This window comes from Mustelus asterias, chromosome 3 (genome assembly GCF_964213995.1).
Source record: "Mustelus asterias chromosome 3, sMusAst1.hap1.1, whole genome shotgun sequence".
Classification (NCBI taxonomy): domain Eukaryota; kingdom Metazoa; phylum Chordata; class Chondrichthyes; order Carcharhiniformes; family Triakidae; genus Mustelus; species Mustelus asterias.
The window spans coordinates 14160985-14182424 of NC_135803.1; the positions used below are offsets into that span (position 1 = coordinate 14160985).

A 21440-nucleotide genomic window follows, 5' to 3' on the forward strand; every position below is an offset into this window, starting at 1 on the left:
CATTGCGTCACTGCCTCTCCTCTCTCATTGTGTTCGTATTGCCCATACTCAAAGAACAAAGAACAAAGAAAATTACAGCACAGGAACAGGCCCTTCGACCCTCCAAGCCTGCACCGACCATGCTGCCTGTCTGAACTAAAGCCCCCTACCCGTCCGGGGACTATAGCCCTCCATTCCCATCCTATTTATGTATTTGTCAAGACGCCCCTTAAAAGTCACTGTCGTGTCTGCTTCCACTACCTCCCCCGGCAGCACGTTCCAGGCACCCACCACCCTCTGTGTAAAAAACTTGCCTCGTACATCTCCTTTAAACCTTGCCCCTTAAACTTATACCCCCGAGCAACTGACTCTTCAACCCTGGGAAAAAGCTTCTGTCTATCCACTCGGTCCATGCCCCTCATAATCTAGTAGACTTCTATCAGGTTGCCCCTCAACCTCCGTCATTCCAGTGAGAACAAACCAAGTTTCTCCAACCTCTTCTCACTTCAGTTGTGAAGGTAGACCGGAGAATTTATGACTTTTTTACATGGAAAAGAGGCGGTTGAGAGGAGATTAACACAGAATATTCATAATCATAAGGGGGCTGGGTGAAGCAGATCGGTAGAAATTGCTCCCACTCAAGAACGAGAGGACACAGATTTATTTACTAAAAGAGGCATTAGTGATGTGAGGAGAAATATTTTATGAGTGGCTGGTTAGGATTTGGAATGCACTCCCAAGTGTGACAGAGGCAGAAACTTTCCAAAGGGAATTAGACTGTTATCTGAAAGGAAAATATGTGTCGGGTTATGGGGAGAAAGTGGGAGAATGGCACGAAGAGAGTTGTTCATTCAGACAGCCAGTACAGAAACAATGGGCCAAACGGCCTCCTTCTTCACCGAAACAATTCTCAGCTCATGTTCTTCTGCTTTGAAATTCATCTGCCGTGTGTCTGCCTATTCCCCCCCGCCCAAGTTTTGCGTCATCTACAAATCTCAAAGTTGTGTCCTGGACACCCAAGTGTATGGTGGCACATTGGTTAGCATTGCTGCCTTACAGTGCTAGGGTTCGATTCGTGGCTTGGGGTCACTGTCTGGGCAGAGTCTGCACGTTCTCCTTGTGTCTGCATGGGTTTCCTTCGGGTGCTCTGGTTTCCTCCCACAGTCTGAAAGACGCACTGGTTTGGTGCATTGGCCATGCTAAATTCTCTCTCAGTGTACCTGAACAGGCGCTGGAACGTGATGACTGGGGGATTTTCACAGTAACTTCATTGCAGTGTTAATGTAAGCCTACTTGTGACAGTAATAAAATAAACTTTAAATGAAATAAACTTTCAAGTCATAAATGTGCAAAAAAATCAGTTGTCCCGGCACTGAACCCATATAAGGTTCATTTACATATCGACTGCACTGCCCTCAATCATCCTCTCTGTTCCATCATCAAAAAACTCAATAAAGTTGGTCAAACTTGGTTTGTCATTAACAAGCCACGGTGATATTAGTCTACACCAGTCGATGTGGTTGTTACATTTTCTGCTGGATTATTGTTTCTGAAAGCTTCCCCAGCATGAAACACAATGGCCTGTAATTGCCAGGTTTATCTCTTCACCAGCTGTTGAACCAGACTGTAACACTTATAACGCTCCCTGAGCAGCACCGCCTGTAACTCTGCAGGATTGGAAGGTTAGGACCAAGACCGTCACAATTTCTGTCTACCCTCATTTCCTCCAACCACCGAGGATGCATCCTATTTGGGCAGGACGGCTTATCCACTTTTAAGTACTGCCCAGCCTATTTAGTATATCCTCTATATCTATCTTTGTCCCATCCAGTATGCTGATAACCTACTTTATCCTACTTTGACAATGTCCTCCCCCTTGATAAATAGAGTCATGCCTTCTGTCTCCACTAATACATAATGTTGGGCCCTAATCAATAGACCACCCTCCACCACTCCCCTAATAATGCCAACGGAAGAGCTTTGGATTCTTGTTGTATCAGCTGCCAATGTGATTTTGTACTCGTAGACATTCTTGTTTCCTTTTTCACTTCCCTGTATTTTTTATAGTCACTCTGGTTCTCCATTGTACTAACAACTAGACATCTGTCACCTGCCTGAATTTTCTGCCTCATCCCATTCTTGTATTGCTTGGCATTCCAGGGAATTTCCGCTATGGTTGCCCTCCCTTTCCCACCTGTGGGAAAGTAACTAGTCGGTACCCAATCCATCTTCCCTTTTAAAGGTCGCCCATCACATTCCTGTCTGCCAGGTTTTGACTCCCGTTTATCCGGGCCAGAGACCTCCACAACTTGCTCAAATTAACTGGAAGGAGGGCAAAGTATGTTTATTCTAAGTTGACTTCCCCTATAATTAATCTAAACCTTACGATACTATAGGCAGGACTTTACAGCCTCGCTCGCCCCAAAACCATAAAATCCCATCCAAGGTCAACGGACCTTTCCGTGCTCCACCCCATACCCGCTCCGATTCCCGTGACGGGTAAAATTCCAGCCTATGACTTTTAATCCCTCCATGCTCCACAACAGTGGAATTCTCCACTTGACCCAAATCATTTCCCAGGACCAGAGGTGGGCATACAATGAAACACACCATGCCTAGGCACAAGGTCCCGACCAATGGGGGGGCCCCATGCTGGCCGGTGTCTGTGGGCACCAGCCAATGCCTGATAGCTCTGCATTTGCTGATAGGCTTATTTGAGATGCTTCCAGTGAACATTAGTTTTCTGCATGGAAAAGAATGAAAAGACTATTTGCGAAGTACGACGAGTCAGGAACATTTGACAAGTTCAGCAATATTGACGATCGAAAGTCTGTCCTTACAAGGTTTTACCTACGATGAGGTAACTGATGATTTTGTGAAGAAAAAGTATAGAAGGAAAGCTATCTAAATTGCCAACAAGGGATGAAGCAAGAAAATCTTATTCTATCCGTCTTCCACATTCATAGAATCCCTACAGTGCAGAAGGAGGTCATCGAGCCCATCGAGTCTGAACCGACCACAATCCCAGCCAGGCCCTATCCCCATAACTCTACTTATATACCCTGCTAGTACCCCTGACACTAAGGGGCAATTTACAATGGCTAATCCACCTAACCCGCACATCTCTTGTTTAAATTCTGTTTTTCAAAATGGACCATTGCTGGCCTGATATACTGGCCACAATATATCAGGTCGCAGGCAGAATGTTCTAATCACCATCACTCTCAAGACTGGCCTTCAGAAAGAATGGGATCCTGCCAGACAGAGCCACTGAGATTGGACTTGGACTCACTGGACAGTCCACACATGTGAATTTACTGCAATAACCTATTGGATTTTGTGAGGGGAACTAAGGAAGTTAACCTTTGAACATAGAACATAGAACATTACAGCGCAGAACAGGCCCTTCGGCCCACGATGTTGCACCGACCAGTTAAAAAAAACAAAAAACAAACTGTGACCCTCCAACCTAAACCAATTTCTTTTCGTCCATGAACCTATCTACGGATCTCTTAAACGCCCCCAAACTAGGCGCATTTACTACTGATGCTGGCAGGGCATTCCAATCCCTCACCACCCTCTGGGTAAAGAACCTACCCCTGACATCGGTTCTATAACTACCCCCCCTCAATTTAAAGCCATGCCCCCTCGTGCTGGATTTCTCCATCAGAGGAAAAAGGCTATCACTATCCACCCTATCTAAACCTCTAATCATCTTATATGTTTCAATAAGATCCCCTCTTAGCCGCCGCCTTTCCAGCGAAAACAATCCCAAATCCCTCAGCCTCTCCTCATAGGATCTCCCCTCCATACCAGGCAACATCCTGGTAAACCTCCTCTGCACCCTCTCCAAAGCCTCCACATCCTTCCTGTAATGTGGGGACCAGAACTGCACACAGTACTCCAAGTGCGGCCGCACCAGAGTTGTGTACAGTTGCAACATAACGCTACGACTCCTAAATTCAATCCCCCTACCAATAAACGCCAAGACACCATATGCCTTCTTAACAACCTTATCTACTTGATTCCCAACTTTCAGGGATCTATGCACACATACACCTAGATCCCTCTGCTCCTCCACACTATTCAAAGTCCTCCCGTTAGCCCTATACTCAACACATCTGTTATTCCTACCAAAGTGAATTACCTCACACTTCTCCGCATTAAACTCCATCCGCCACCTCTCGGCCCAACTTTGCAACCTGTCTAAGTCTTCCTGCAAACTACGACACCCTTCCTCACTGTCTACCACACCACCGACTTTGGTGTCATCAGCAAATTTGCTAATCCACCCAACTATACCCTCATCCAGATCATTAATAAATATTACAAACAGCAGTGGCCCCAAAACAGATCCCTGAGGTACACCACTTGTAACCGCACTCCATGATGAATATTTACTATCAACCACCACCCTCTGTTTCCTATCCGCTAGCCAATTCCTGATCCAATTTCCTAGATCACCCCCAATCCCATACATCTGCATTTTCTGCAGAAGCCTACCATGGTGAACCTTATCAAACGCCTTACTAAAATCCATATATACCACGTCCACTGCCTTGCCCCCATCCACCTCCTTGGTCACTTTCTCAAAAAACTCAATAAGGTTAGTAAGGCACGACCTACCTGCCACAAAACCATGCTGACTATCACCTATCAATTCATTACTCTCCAAATAACTATAAATCCTATCCCTTATAATTTTTTCCAACATCTTGCCGACAACAGAAGTGAGACTCACCGGTCTATAATTCCCGGGGAAGTCTCTGTTCCCCTTCTTAAACAATGGGACAACATTCGCTAACCTCCAATCTTCTGGTACTATACCAGAGGCCAACGACGACCTGAAGATCAGAGCCAGAGGCTCTGCAATCACTTCTCTTGCCTCCCAGAGAATCCTTGGATAAATCCCATCCGGACCAGGGGATTTATCTATTTTCAGACCCTCCAGAATATCCTGCACATCCTCCTTATCAACTGTAATACTGTCTATTCTACTCCCTTGCAACCCAGTGTCCTCCTCAGCTATATTCATGTCCCCTTGCGTGAACACCGAAGAGAAATATTGGTTCAATGCTTCACCAATCTCCTCCGGTTCCACACATAACTTCCCTCTGCCATCTATAACTGGCCCTAAACTTGCCCTAACCAACCTTCTGTTCTTGACATACCTATAGAACGCCTTAGGATTCTCTTTAACCCTATCCGCCAAAGTCTTCTCATGTCCCCTTTTAGCCCTTCTAAGCTCGCTCTTCAACTCCCTCTTAGCCAATCTAAAGCTTTCTAGTGCACTACCCGAGTGCTCACGTCTCATCCGAACATAAGCCTCCTTTTTCTTTTTAACCAACAAAGAAACTTTTTTGGTGCACCACGGTTCCCTAGCCCTACCAATTCCTCCTTGCCTGAAGCTGAATGAGACTGAAATATACAGAACGGCAGCATGTGCGTCCTGTTGATTGGAGCATTTGCTCCTGCGTTGGAATGCCTCATTCTGCCCTGCACTGGCCTGTGCTGCAGTGACATCACCAGCTGATTTTTCCAACTCATTGGTCATCAGCAAGTTCCATGTTTCCGCGTCTCAAGGCACACAAATCAAAATATTCTGACAAGAGTTAAAGTTAACTTAGAAGTTTATTTATTTGTCACAAGTAGGCTTACATTAACACTGCAATGAAGTTACTGTGAAAATCCCCAAGTCACCACACTCCGGTGCCTGTTCGGGTACACTGTGGGAGAATTTAGCATGGCCAATGCATCTAACCAGCACGTCTTCGGACTATGGGAGGAAACTGGAGCACCCGAAGGAAACCCACGCAGACACGAGGAGAATGTGCACAGACAGTGACCCAAGCCGGGAATTGAACCCAGGTCCCTGGCGCTGTGAGGCAGCAGTGCTAACCAGTGTGCCCACCGTGCCGCCCTTTTAAGCATCAGAATAGGCCAGTGGGGTTGAATGGCCTGTTTCCACGTTGTTCTTGCGGTATAACCAACTTTACTGGGAGGTCATGAGTGTGGAACTCCTATCCCTGGTGCCAGTACCAGCCTCTGCTGAGCTGGCAGCAAATATTGGTCCTGCAATTCACAGAGCATCATCAGAAAAACTGGCAATTCTCTCAAAACGAAATTGCATGCAATATAGTTCTGAGAGAATGACCTCAGGTCAAAGAACAGTTTCTGCGATGCTAATTTAGTGTTCTCAGCTACTTGTTTGCGCAGCTGTACAAAAAGGAACATAACCCAGAGGATGAATCTCAGCACATTCTATGGAACAAAAACTCCACTCTTGCTCATATCCATCAAGATAACAGGCACTGATACAAGATATGTTTTAGACTCCCACCACACTCTGGGTGTAAAAGTTTCTGCTCAACTCCCCTCTTAGCCTTCTACCTCTTATCTGAAGTCTATGTCCTCTCCTATGCCCCCTCCCCTACTAATGGAAAAAGTGTCATCCTATACACCCTATCTATGCCCCTCATTATCTCCCCCTCTCAATCTCCGCAGCTCCAAGGAAAACAGCCCCAGCCTATCCAATCTTTCCTCATAACTCAGACCTTCCAGCCCAGGCTGCATCCTGGTAAATCTCCCCTGCATCCTCTCCAATGCAATCACATCCTTCCGAGAATGTGGTGACCAGAACTACATGCAGTCCTCCAACTGTGGCCTAGCCAGCATTAATACAGATCCAACTTAACCTCCCTGCTCTTATATTCTATGTTTCGGCTAATAAATGCAAGTATCCCATTTGCCTTCCTAACCATCTCATCTACTTGTCCTGCCATCTTCATAAGCAGGCCCACTCCATTGCCCTAATCCAGTAACCCCACATATTTACCCTGCTAATTCTCCGGCCTACAATTTAGCACAGCCAATCCACCTCACCTGCTCATCTTTGGACACTGCGGGCACCTATGTGAGGGGGTAGAGGCAGGTTGTTTCACATCCATTAAAAAGTATCTGGATGAGCACTTGGCATATCATAACATTCAGGGCTATGGGCCAAGTGCTGGCAGATGGGAGTTCAGGTATGTCGGTGCGGACTCGATGGGTCGAAAGGCCTCTTCAGCGCTGTACGATTCTATGAATTTAGCATGGCCAATCCACCTAACCTGAAGAACTTTGGAGTGTGGGAGGAAACCGGAGCACCCGGAGGAAACCCACGCAGACACGGGAAGAACGTACAAATTCCACACAGACAGTTACCCAAGGCCGGAACTGAACCCGGGTCCCTAGTGCTGCGAGGCAGCAGTGCTAACCATTGTGCCACCATGCCAATGTTCTGGTATCCTGATGTTTAAACTTCATACAAGCCATCCTTCTTCATGTAACCCAACTGACATAAATTTATTTCCCTTTCTCCCTTGAGTGCTTAGGCTAGCTGCCTTTAAAATGCACCTGTGTGATTTACCTGTTCTGTGGTCAAGACACAAAGTGCTGGAAATGTTCAGCTGAACAGTCAGCTTGTCCTGAGAAAGGATTATTGTTTCAGTCTGTCACTTCGTGGTAGGCACGGTGGCACAGCGGTTAGCACTGCTGCCTCAAAGCGCCAGGGGCCCGGGTTCGATTCCCGGCTTGGGTCACTGCCTGGGTGGAGTTTGCACATTCTCCCCGTGTCTGTGTGGGTTCCTCCGGGTGCTCCGGTTTCCTCCCACAGTCTGAAAGACGTGCTGGTTTAGGTGTATTGGCCATGCTAAATTCTCCCTCAGTGTACCCAAACAGGCACCAGAGAGTGGCGACTCGGGGATTTTCACAGTAACTTCATTGCAGTGTTAATGTAAGCCTACTTGTGATGAATAAATAAACTTTAAACTTGGTACCATATTTATGTTCGTCCAAATAAGAGTAACTGTATTTGTAGAAGAAACTCTCTGGCTGTGAAACGTGGTGGGAAGATAAGCTTCTCAATGAAACTACAACTTGGATTTACATTGTGGCTTCTTCCATCATGCCATGCAGGCCCCCTATCCATTACCTATCCTCAAAATATCCAGAACAGCCATTACCTCAGGCGTCATCAATGTTCACTGTCTCCCTGCATTTTAAAATCTTAATTCTCCTCTTAAAATCCCAAGTCACCTTCGACCCGATATTTTCACCCGCTCCACATCTCATCATGTACCTCGCTCTCCTAAATTTGGCTTACATTATAGTATTCACCCCCAAAGTATCAGTTGTAAGAGAATCTTTAGCCACCGTGCCATTCTACACTCAAGTCAATTCACCCTTCTCCTTCGAACACCCTTAAACACATAGCTCTTCAGCCATTCATTCTTCAACCTCTAAACTTCCTACTCTCAGCCGTTGCTATAAAGCACTATGGGACTTCAGTTGAATGAAGAAACCTATGAAAGAGTTAAAAGGTTGTGGCCATAATATGTCAAGTTTGCTACTTACTTGGTCATTGCTGGACTAGTGCTGGAACTGACTCATGCATGGATCAAGCCCCACCATGAACCTAATGGGATCTAGGAAGTCACTCAGCAGAAAATTAATTGCATTGAAGATATGATACTACAACCCAAATAGATTAATGTTCCCCCTCCCCCTCTACTATAGCATTAGTTTGTAGCCCTCATCTCTATATTGCTCTAATTACTGCAAGGGAAATATAGAATGACCAATAGTGACCACTAGTACAACACAGGTTATCTCTCCTCACACAAGAGGCACGATATTTCCAGCCGGCACAGGGAACGATCAGCAGAGTTTGGGGGGGGGGGCACGGAGGGGTTTGTGACAATACTGGAGATCTGTGTTGCCATGGGCAGGGGGGCGGGGGGAATGTGTTACGTTGCCACGGATGATGGGGGTGGGTGCGGTGTCCATGGTTGGGGGAGGCAGGGGATCTCTCAGTTCATTGAGAGATCAGGGCATCTGAAACTCTGCCGTCTTAACGCTCATTCGGCACTTGGTGGGGATTTTCCCATCCCGCCTGCCACGGGATTCAGAGCGGGCGGGGGGGGGGATGTGAATCATGCAAAGGTCCATTGACCTCGGGTGGGATTTTCCGGTTTTGGGGCGAGGTGGCCACAAAATCTCACCCTTAGAATTTTTTGGGAAGATCCAGCCCAAGATGTTTGACGACGTGTCCTCTGTCAGCAGAAAGTGACCAGCTAGATGCCACGAAGAAGGAAGGGGCAGGACTAAGACAAGGCGGTGAGGGCTGAAAGAAAGAAAGATATTTTTAAACTCTTTCAGAAACACAAGATCGGCAAAGTGTGGGAGGGCTCGAAGCTAGGGCCTGTGGCTCAACTTAATTACATTCTAGTGGTAACTTCAGGTCAAAGAATCACAACTTCTGCAATCCAAAGATAAAATGCAGCCATTTATCAGAGCTGATTTGCAGAAAGGAATGAAAGCTGGAGAGTTAAGCACCAAAGTTTCCGGCAGTTAAGCACCGGCAGTGGCCGCGGGGTTTACTGGGAAGGGTCTTTTGAGGTTTTTTTAGTGCACGGGAGGTTTAAAAGGCAGGCCCCACTATCTAACGGGCAGCGTTGGGAGCAGGCAGCGGAGTGAGAGGGCGCTGAGTGAGAATTGAGGGGCTTTGGCTCATTGGGCTTAGGCAGAAAGGGCTAGCAGGGGTGAGTTTCTTATTTTGTTTTATTTATAATTTACTTTTCTCTGTGTACCTTGGAAGAAAGGGTGAACTATGAGTGTTAAGCCAGTGTGTTGCTCGCAGTGCAGTATGTGGGAGGTCCTGGAGGCACCTGGCCTCCCGGATATCCACATCTGGGAGGGGTGTGTCGAGCTGCGGTTCCTGAGGGCCCGTGATAGGGAGCTGGAACTGCAGCTTGACGATCTTAGGCAGGTGAGGGAGAACGAGGAGGTGATAGACAAGAGCTATCACCAGGTGGTCACACCAGGGCCACGGGAGGAGGCCAAGTGGGTGACAGCCAGGAAGGGTAAAACACGGGTGATTGAGAGCACCCCGGTGGAAGTGCCCCTACATAACAAGTACTCCTGTCTGAGTACTGTTGGGGGGGATAGCCCATCTGGGGGAAGCAGCAGTGGCCGTGTCTCCGGGGTGGAGTCCGGCCCTGTAACTCAGAGGGCTAAGGAAAGGAGGAGGAAGGCGGTATTAATCGGGGACTCGACAGTCAGGGGGACGGACAGGCGATTTTGCGGAGGCAGGCGGGAGTCTCACATGGTGGTCTGCCTCCCTGGGGCTGGGATCCAGGATGTCGCTGGGCGAGTCCCAGAAATCCTGAGGGGGGAGGGAGAGGAGCCGGAGGTAGCGGTACATATTGGTACCGCTGATGTGGGTAAGAAGGGGGAAGGGAACATGAAAAAAGAGTATAGGGAATTAGAGAGACAGCTGAGAAGGAGGAAAGCAAAGGTAGTAATCTCGGGATTGCTGCCTGTGCCACGGGAAGGTGAGGAAAGGAATGGAGTGAGGTGGAGGATGAATGTGTGGCTGAGGGAATGGTGCAGGGGGCAGGGATTCAGGTTCCTGGACCATTGGGACCTCTTTAGGGGCAGGTGTGACCTGTATTCTAAAAACGGGTGGCACTTGAATCCCAGGGGGACCAATATCCTGGCAGGAAGGTTGGCTAAGGCTACTGGGGAGAGTTTAAACTAGATAGGTTGGGGGGGAGGGGATCAAAGCGACGTGACTGAGAGTGAGGAAGGTAGCTCGCAAACAGAGAAGGGTTATAGGCAGTGCAAGAGGGCAGGTGGACTGGGAACAGAGAAGGGGAGAGGTCAGACCATAGGATTGAGAGGTGTCTACTCTAATGCCAGGAGTATAGTGAATAAACAACTAGCTAAAGGAGGAGAGGGCTTGGGAGATGTGAGTAGCGCTTCAACAAACTGGGTCCAGATAAAGGCTGGCATAAAGACACTTTGCCTGAATGCACGAAGCATTCGAAACAAAGTAAATGAGTTGATGGCACAAATCCATACAAATGAATATGATCTAGTGTCCATCACAGAAACGTGGTTGCAGGGTGACCGGGACTGGGAACTGAATATACAGGGTTATCAGGCATTTAGGAAGGATAGACAGGTAGAAAAAGGAGGTGGGGTAGCTTTGTTAATAAAGGATAATATCAGGACGGTAGTGAGAGACGACATAGGCTCGAAGGAGCAAAACGTGGAATCGTTGTGGGTGGAGATAAGGAATAGTAGGGGGAGAAAGACACTGGTAGGCGTGGTCTATAGGCCCCCAAATAATAACTTAGAGGTGGGGAGGGCTATAAACAAGCAAATAATGGATGCGTGCAAAAGTGGAACGGCAATAATCATGGGGGATTTTAACCTACATATTGATTGGTCGACTCAAATTGGACGTGGAGGGCTTGAGGAAGAGTTCTTGGAATGCTGTCGGGATTGTTTCATTGAACAGTATGTTACAGAACCTACGAGAGAGCGAGCTATCTTGGATCTGGTTCTGTGCAATGAGACAGGTAGGATTAAGGATCTTCTTGTGAAGGATCCTCTTGGAATGAGTGATCATAAATATGGTGGAATTTCTGATACAGATGGAGGGTGAGAAAGTAGGGTCCCAAACCAGTGTCCTCTGCTTGAACAGAGGGGAGTACGATAGGATGAGGGTGGAATTGGCTAATGTAGACTGGGAGAGCAGACTGGTAGGTAGGACAGCTGAGGAACAGTGGAGGATTTTTAAGGAGATTTTTTTAAGTACTCAGCAAAAATATATTCCGGTGATAAAGAAGGACTGTAAGAAAAAGGATAACCGGACGTGGATAACAAAGGAAATAAAGGAGAGTATTAAAATAAAATCAGATGCGTACAGAGTGGCCAAAAATAGTGGAGAATTAGTGGATTGGGAAAGCTTTAAAGAAAAACAAAGAACGACTAAAAAAGCGATTAAGAAAGGAAAGATAGATTATGAAACTAAACTAGCTCAAAATATAAAAAATGATAGTAAAAGTTTTTACAAGTATATAAAAAGGAATAGAGTGGCTAGAGTTAATGTTGGACCCTTGGAAGATGAGAGGGGGGATTTAATAGTGGAAAACGAGGAAATGGCTGAGACTTTAAATAAGTTCTTTGTGTTGGTCTTCATGGTGGAAGACACAAATAGTTTGCCGAATATTAGAGATCGAGAGTTGGTGAGAGGGGAGGTCCTTAATACAATTACTGTTACTAAGGAGGTGGTGCTTGGTAGACTAATAGGACTGAAGGTAGACAAGTCCCCGGGCCCGGATGGAATGCATCCCAGGGTACTGAAAGAAATGGCTGAGGTAAAAGCAGATACGTTAGGAGTAATTTATCAAAATTCGCTGGACTCTGGGGTAGTGCCGGCTGACTGGAAAACAGCTACTGTTACGCCGCTGTTTAAAAAAGGAAGTAGACAAAAGGCGGGTAACTACAGGCCAGTAAGCTTAACGTCCGTAGTTGGGAAGATGCTAGAGTCCATTATTAAAGAGGAAATAACAAAGCACCTGAATAAGAATGGTTCGATCAAGCAGACGCAGCATGGATTCATGAAGGGAAAGTCGTGTTTGACTAATCTACTGGACTTTTATGAAGATGTCACTAGTGCGGTTGACAGAGGGGAACCGGTGGATGTGGTGTTTTTAGATTTCCAGAAGGCGTTCAATAAGGTGCCTCACAAAAGGTTGCTGCAGAAGATTGGGGTACACGGAGTTAGGGGTAAGGTGTTGGCGTGGATTGGGGATTGGCTATCTAACAGGAAGCAGAGAGTTGGGATAAATGGGTGCTTTTCTGGTTGGCGGTTGGTGACCAGTGGCGTGCCGCAGGGATCGGTGCTGGGGCCTCAATTGTTTACCATTTACATAGATGATCTGGAGGAGGGGACTGAATCTAGGGTATTCAAGTTTGCTGATGAACGAAGGTGAGTGGGAAAGCGAATTGCGTGGAGGACGCGGAAAGTCTGCAGAGAGATTTGGATAGGCTGAGCGAGTGGGCGAGGATCTGGCAGATGGAATATAACGTTAGCAAATGTGAGGTTATCCACTTTGGAAGAAATAATAGTAAATTGGAATATTATTTAAATGGAGAAAAATTACATCGTGCGACTGTGCAGAGGGACCTGGGGGCACGAATCGCAAAAACTCAGTCTGCAGGTGCAGCAGGTGATCAAGAAGGCGAATGGAATGTTGGCCTTTATCGCGAGGGGGATAGAATATAAAAGCAGGGAGGTCTTGCTGCAACTGTAAAGGCACTGGTGATGCCGCAACTGGAGTACTGTGTGCATTTTTGGTCCCCTTATTTGCGAAAGGATATATTGGCCTTGGAGGGAGTGCAGAGAAGGTTCACCAGGTTGATACCGGAGATGAGGGGTGTAGCTTATGAGGAGAGATTAAACAGATTGGGTCTGTACTCGTTGGAGTTTAGAAGGATGAGGGGTGATCTTACAGAGACATATAAGATAATGAAGGGGCTGGATAGGGTAGAGGTGGAGAGATTCTTTCCACTTAGAAGGGAAACCAGAACTAGAGGGCACAGCCTCAAAATAAGGGGGGGGCCGGTTCAGAACAAAGTTGAGGGGGAACTTCTTCTCTCAGAGGGTAGTGAATCTCTGGAATTCTCTGCCTATTGAAGTGGTGGAGGCTTCCTCGTTGAATATGTTTAAATCACGGGTAGATAGTTTTCTGATCGATAAGGGAATTAGGGGATATGGGGAGCAGGCGGGTAAGTGGAACTGATTCGCTTCAGATCAGCCATGATCTTGTTGAATGGCGGGGCAGGCTCGAAGGGCCAGATGGCCTACTCCTGCTCCTATTTCTTATGTTCTTATGTTCTTAAAGTTTCCACTTTTGCTTATGGGGTGACAAAGATGGCAAATCAATCCAAAATGATCTGCTGTGCCTGGACTGCTATCCTGTTTTTGGTACCGAGGTTTGACAGAGTAACACCAAGAATAGGAAAACACTTGGAATTACACAGTTTTCACATTGGCAGACATCCCAAGATACTTCACAGCCACTGAGACACTTTTGCAGAACAGTCTCTGTTGACACACAAGAAAACAAGACAGCCAATTTTCACGTGGCAAGGTCTCAAAAACGGAAATGGTTAGATAACCCATTTATAGTTTCAGTTTATTTGTTCGTGTTACAAGTAGGCTTCCATTAACATTGCAATGAAGTTACTGTGAAAATCCCCCAGTCACCACACTCCGGCGCCTGTTCGGGTCCAATGAGGGGGAATTTAGCATGGCCAATGCACCTAACCAGCATGTCTTTCAGACTGTGGGAGGAAACCGGAGCACCTGGAGGAAAGTCACGCAGAGAGAACGTGCAGACTCCGCACAGACAGTGACCCACGCCAGGAATCGAACCCGGGTCCCTGGCGCTGTGAAGCAGCAGCGCTAACCACTGTGCCGACAATAGCGTTATAGCATTGTTTGAGAGATAGATTTCAGCCAAGATGCCACAAGAACTCACCTGTTCCTCTTCGAACAGTGCCCGATGGGATAGTTTACACCCACTCACACAGAAGGAGCCTCAGTTTAACATCTCTGAAAGACAGCATTGTCAACAGTGCAGCATCCTTCATTACTGCACTGCAGTGTCAATCTAGATTATGTTCTCAGGTCTCTAGAGTGGAGCCTGCACCCACAATCTGATTCAGGGTATAAACTTGTATCCTACCAATGCTGCAGCATTGTTTAAGTTCCAACCTCAAGGCTCCAACACAATCTCCCAAAGTGTCCATCCTCGCTCGCAGCTGGGAATTTCCAGTGCTGCCGAAAGTGATTGGAGTTATGGCTAGGATGTCAAGTTCTCCGTTCTCACTGGCAGCAGGGCGGGTACGGACAATCGGAGAATCCCGGCCAATATTCCCTCACCTTTAGAAAGGACGAGTGTTGAAATCTGCCACTTCATGGTAGTTATTCTTATGTTTGCCCATATATGAATAACTGTACTTGTAGAGAAATTGTTTCTGACTATGAAACAAGGTGGGACACGTAAAGAAATGCTTCTACATAGAACTAGAACTTTATATTGTGCCTTTTGTGACTACTAGACTTGCCAAAGCACTTTACAGCTACTGTTTGTAATGTAAAAAATGGAAGCTTGTTCTTTCTTTACACTGACTGAATAGCTTTATGGGGGGGGTGTGGGGTGGGGAGGGGGGGTGCGGGGTGGTGGTGGAGACACACACAAAACATTCAAATGAAAACCACCTTGGGCGGGATTCTCAGGCCGTTCTCCAGTCCCACTGCAGTGAGCAGAGATTTGGATAAGTTTATTTATTCGTGTCACAAGTAGTCTTTCATTAACACTGCAATGAAGTTACTGTGAAAATCCCCTAGTCGCCACACTCCGGTGTCTGTTCGGGTACACTGAGGGAGAACTTAGCATGACCAATCCACCCTAACCAGCACGTCTTTCGGACTGTGGGAGGAAACCGGAGCACCCGGAGGAAACTTACACAGACACGGGGAGAACGTGCAAACTCGACACAGTCACCCAAGCCGGGAATCGAACACAGGTCCCTGGCACCGTGAGGCAGCAGTGCTTTCCATTGTGCCACCTCACCTCCCATGCCTCCTAAGTAAAGCAAATTTGTAGAATTCATAAATACGCTCATCAAGAATTAACAATGTGCATTTATGTTGTGCCTTGAAGGTAATAAAACGCTGAGCGGCGTTTCAGAGAAACGTTTTCAAACTAGAACAGCAAGAACAGGTGGCCAAAAGATTGGTCAAAGAGGTAGGTGTGCGACGGTGTCAAAAAGGAGGAGACAGTGGAAGAAATGGGGAGTGGTTTGGGGAGAGAATTCCAGAGCTTAAGACTTAGACAGCAAAAAGCACAACTGGTGGAGCAGTTAAAATAGGAGATGTGAAGGCGATCAGAATTAGAGGAACGAATAAGAGCTATTGGAGATTTGGCAGGCTGCAGTGTTACACAAACAGGAAGGGGAGGGGAGCTGGGGTGATTTGAAAACAAGGAAAATCAAGGACTGTGCTGAATATAATAGTCAGCAAGCACTGGAGTGATGGGAGTGATGGATAACTCCTCCCCTGCTCCTCAACAACACTTCCATGTAGCTAGAGAAAGTAAGTGTGAATTCAAAAATATAGGAGCATAGAAAACTTCACTGACAGCACAAGACCAATTCACCCCTACAAGCTTGGGTCTTATCATAAATTGCACCTACTCACCATCTCCCTGACCCCTCAGAAAGCTTCCATATCACAGCCTTCTGAACTTTGTAATGTAGAGTAATAGAATGGTTAGAGTACAGGAGGCCATTTTGCCCAGAGTGCCCCGTGCTAGCCGTCTGTAAACGCAACAATGTTCCCACTCCCCCTCCTTTTCCCTACAGCCCTGTCAACATTTCCTCCTCGGATCATGGTCCATTTTTGTTGTTGGAGCCTCAATCGAGTCTGCCTCTGCTACGCTTGAACCCATTTATTTAATTAGTTCCAATAGCTCACCTTCTCTCAATCTTTCCAGGTTAGTTTGAAATCGAATCTTCAATGACACATTTCCTACAGATATGAAGTACATCCCTCCCTCAAAACAAAAATTCACTTTGTCTCTCAGAGATCTGACTAAACTATGCATCAGCTAAATTTAACAATTCTTCTCTGTGTTAATCATTGTAGCTTTTCTGTGCCCCCCACTTGTTTGAAGATGAGAAGATGATTTGATATTATGGGGTGGCGGGGGAGGGGGGGAGCAGTCTGGACAGAGGAAATAGGGTGAAGCTGGCCCCATTGGCAGAAGAGTCAAGGGTCAGAGGGCACCAACTTATGGTCATTGGCAAAAGAAGCAATGGTGACATGGGGTACAACATTTTTATGCAGACTGGTTAGGATCCGGGATGTGCTGCTGGGCAGCGTAGCAGAGGCAGATTTGATTGAGGTTCTGACAACAGAAATAGACCATGATCAGAGGGGGAAATATTTGCAGGGCTATAAGGAAGAGAAGGGGGAGTGGGACCAAGCATGTTGCATGCTGCATGGGCAGCACGGTGGCACAGTGGTTAGCTCTGCTGCCTCACAGCTCCAGAGATCTGGGTTCAATTCCCGGCTTGGGTCACAGTCACAGTCTGTTTGCACATTCTCCCTGTGCCCAGTTTCCTCCCACAGTCGAAAGATGTGCGGGTTATGTGTATTAGCCATGCTAAATTGCCCCTTAGTATCCCAGGATGTGTAGGTTAGAGGGATTAGTGGGTAAAATATGTGGGGTTATGGGGATAGGACCTAGGTGGGATTGTCGACTATGCAGACTCGATGGGCCAAATGGCCTCCTTCTGCACTGTAGGATTTCTATGATTCTATGATTTACAGAGGGCCAGTATGGGGCAAGTGCAAAATGCCCTCCTGTGCTATAACCATTCTATAATTCTATGTTACAAAGTTTGGAAGGTTGTGATGTGGAGGCTCATTGGACATATTTGAAGAGGTGGCATAAACAATGACAACTATAATCAAAAAAACACATAGGGCGGAATTTTCCAGCTGCACTCGCCCCAAGGCCGGAAAATCCCACCCGGGATAAATAGACCTTTGCATGGTCCGTGTCCTGCCTGTTACGATTCCTGTAGCGGGTAGGACAGGAAATTCATCCATAGTCACAAAGGGGGGAGATAGTGGCATAGTGGACTAGCAATCCAGGGACCCAGAAAGCTGGTGCCATTTGCATTCAATTAATAAAAATCTGTATCAGTAATTATCAGTAATGGTAACAATTGTCGCAAAAACCCATCCATTCCACTAATCTGCCATCCTTACCTGGTCTGGCTTACATGTGACTCCAGCCCCACAGCAATGCGGTTGACTCTTAACTGCCCCTCTGAAATGGCCACTCAAGCCACTCAGTTCAAGGACAATTAGGGATGGGCAACAAATGCTGACCTTACCAGAGACATCCACACCCTATGACAGCAAGAAAGAAAACTAGGGGCGTTATGGTTATATAAGCTGAAGACAATTCCTCTGAGGAACAAGAGTTTCTTACAGAGCAACTTCCTCTGATGTAGACAGCTCCATCCTTCCCTGATCTGGCTGTTGTTTCGCGGCCAAGGGGGCAGACTGCAGATAGGGACCGTCATTAAGTCGAAGTTAAGCAGCTGGTAAGAGAACGGTTTCGTAAAAGAAATTGCACTTGGCTGTCAATCAAAGATCAGTGTAACAGATAAGAGTTTGGAACAAAGGGTGATCTTCTCACTTGGTAAAAGGTCACTGAGACCTTCAAACATTGAGTAGATGTGCTTATGTCAAGGTAATCATACAGCTAATAAATAAGGTGACAAAATTAAGTGACACAAAACTCTTTCAATTTGTTTCAGACTGTTAACACAGTAACCGACAGGAAGATCAAAACCACAACACCAAACCCAGTGAGCAGCGAAATAAATTAGGCTCTGAGAAGTAACAACACCATTTAAGTGTTCGGGAAATAAGGAGCACTCTCAAACTGTTTGAAATGTAAGTACTTTTTATTTACATAAGCGTTTTGTGACTTGTCTTCAGAGTTACAGGCCTGAGTTATGAGGAACGGATGGAGAAATGTAGACTTTTCAGTCTGGGAAAGGAGATGTGCAAGATGATAGAACGCACTAATGTAAGATTGTTAAGAGTATGGAAATGTAAACTGGACCATTACTATAAATTATCTACGGGCGGCATGGTGTCACAGTGGTTCGCACGGCTGCCTCACAGTGCTGGGAACCCAAGTTCGAATCCCGGCTTGGGTCACTGCCTGTGTGGAGTTTGCATGTTCTCCCCATGTCTGCACGGGTTTTCTCCAGGTGCTCCGGTTTCCTCCCACAGTCCAAAAATCATGCTGGTTAGGTGCATTTGCCACGTTAAATTCTCCCTCAGTTGTACCTGAACAGACACTGGAGTGTAGCAACTGGAGAATTTACACAGTAACTTCATTGCAGAGTTAATGTCAGTCTACTTGTGACACTAATAAATAAACTTAAACTTAAAAGTTGAATATAGAGACATGGGTTCAAACTAGCAAAAGGTCTTATGAACATCCAGAAATTTGTCTTCACCAAGTGTGGATGAAATGTGTGAAAAATAAAAACGTGTGGAACAGTGTCTCATGTTGGAGGCAAAAACCATGTCATAGCTTGCTCTTTCTGATATACATATTTAATAACTTAGTACCATTCTCCTGTCCTTTACATTCAAGTCTAAGTCACAATGCTCATTTGGAGAGCTGTTGCAGGCACGATGGGCCAAATGGCCTTCTTTTGAGCCGTAATAATTCTGTGGTTCCGTGACAAGTTGAGAAGTTCATTTTTTAAAAACGGGATCCTTGTCTTTACAAACAGAGGAACAGTGCATAAAAGCAAGAAGGTTATGCCAAGCCTTCAAACAACACTGGTTTGAGCTCAACTGGATTATTGTGTTCAGTTCTGAGGGACGTCAAAGCCTCGGAGAGAGTGAAAAAGAGGTTTGCTAGAATGGTACCAGAGATTTTAAAAAAGACTTTAGTTCCATGGAGAAATTGGAGGAGCTGGAGTTGTTCTTCTTAGACTACCAACGGTTAAGAAGACATTTGGTAGCAGTGTTGAAAATCGGTAATCAGATCATGTGATCTAAGGTGATTGGCAAAATACCAGTGGCATCATGAAGTAACATTTTCTTTTACACTGCGAGTTATTATGATCTGGTAAATCTGCAGGGTTACGGGTATGTGGGCCTGGGTAAGGTGCTCTTTTGGAGAGTCGGTGCAGATTCTAGGGGCCGAATGACCTACTTCTGCACTGTAGGGATTCTATGGTGGTAGGGTCTTTCTGGCTGGATGGTTTAAGAGTAGTCGATTCACCTTTCACATCCGTAATTAGCTTGTGATTTTGTGTGGCACAACCTTGTGTCACAAATAAACTTCATAGAATCATAGAATCCCTACAGTGCAGAAGAGGCCATTTGGCCCATCGGGTCTGCACTGACTCTCTGAAAGTGCATCTTACCTTATCCCCATAAACCCACACATTTATCCTGCTAATCCTCTTAACCTATACATCTTCGGACAATAAGGGACAATTTACCATGGCCAATCCACTTAACCCTCACACATTTGGACTGTGGGAGGAAACTGGAGGAAACCCACGCAGACACGGGGAGAATGTGCAAACTCCACACAGACAGTGACCTAAGGCTGGAATTGAACCTGGGTTCCTGGAGCTGAGAGTCAGCAGTACTAACCACTGTGCCACCGTGCCACCCTACATTATGAGGTATTTTTCAAAGGAGACATTTATTTTTATTTGTCGAATGTCTGAATTTGACGCAAAAAACACGCGCACACGATGTGTTATAAAAATGAGATTTTTTTTTTAAATAGTGCGTTTGTTCTGATTATTTTTTGGAAAGTGTCAATGGTTGTTGTGTGCACAAAACTGAATCATGCTCAGGAGAACTGCAATAATGTTCAGTCAAAACCAAACAGCTGACAAAAGGGAAAAGAAACTGGATTCAGGGCAATAAGAAAAATCCCCTTGCTGGCACTATCCACAAACCAAAAAGAAATGTAAAAAAAGCTTATGAAAAATGCATGGTGGTATGTGGCAACAGCAAACGGTAACAAATGAATGCGGAAAGTACCGTCAAATAGCACAAGATGAATTTTTTTATTAACTAACAGAGAAGGTTGATGAAGAGGATGCGATGGATGTTATCTATATGGATTTTAAGAAAGTGTTGGATAAGTTTCCACTTGGAAAGCTGGTTAATAAAGTTCAGGCTTATGGAATAGGAGTGTCCAGTTGGATAAAAATAATTGGCTGAGGACAGAAAACAGTGAGTCGTGGTAAATGGTTATTTTTCAGGCTGGAGGATGATAGACAGTGGCATTCGACGAAGGTCAGTGCTCGGACCACTGCTGCTTTTTATATACATAAATGACTTGGATCTTGGTATATGGGGTAAAATTTCAAAATTTGCTGACGATATCAAATTTGAAGAAGTGTCAGAAAGATAGGGTCATAAAGATCGTCTACAGCCAGATATACATCGACTCAAGGAGGGCAGACAACTGGCAGATGGAATTCAACATAGAAAAGTGTGAGGTGATGCATTGTGACAGAAGGGTGAAAAGAGACTAAATTGTGTGGTTCTAAAGAGTGCACAGGGACAGAGGGATCTGGGAATTCATGTGCGTTGATCTTTGAAGGTGGAAGGGCATACTGAGAGTGGTTAGCAAAGCGTATGGGATCTTAGGTTTCATAAATAGAAGTACAGAGTACAAACTGTGCAGACTTGATCGACCAAATAGCTTCCTTCTGCACTGTAGGGATTCTATGGTAACTGGTGGGGTGTCACAGTGACCCATGCCCAGGTAGCCCAAACTCCCACCCAAAGTTTTAAAGTAAAGTTTAAAGTTTATTTATTAGTGTCACGAGTAGGCTTACATTAACACTGCATGAACTTACTGTGGAAATTCCCTAGTCGCTATACTCCGGCACCTGTTCGGGTACACTGAGGGAGAGTTTATCTAATTAGCATGTCTTTTGGACTGTGGGAGGAAACTGGAGCACCCAGAGGAAACCCATGCAGACAT

General features: G+C 45.9%; 2 protein-coding genes across 3 annotated transcripts in view; one reads left to right on the forward strand and one right to left on the reverse strand.

Moving 5' to 3' along the window:
- LOC144487108 (mediator of RNA polymerase II transcription subunit 12-like protein) overlaps window positions 1–21440 on the reverse strand; it is a 596823-nt gene that overhangs the window by 201799 nt on the left and 373584 nt on the right.
- Window positions 1–21440, forward strand: part of LOC144487143 (P2Y purinoceptor 13-like) — a 47316-nt gene that overhangs the window by 8570 nt on the left and 17306 nt on the right. For both annotated transcript variants that reach the window (XM_078205207.1, XM_078205213.1), the window contains exon 2: window positions 18214–18352. The gene's annotated coding sequence lies outside the window, so the exon portion shown is untranslated. The remainder of the gene's footprint in view (window positions 1–18213; window positions 18353–21440) is intronic.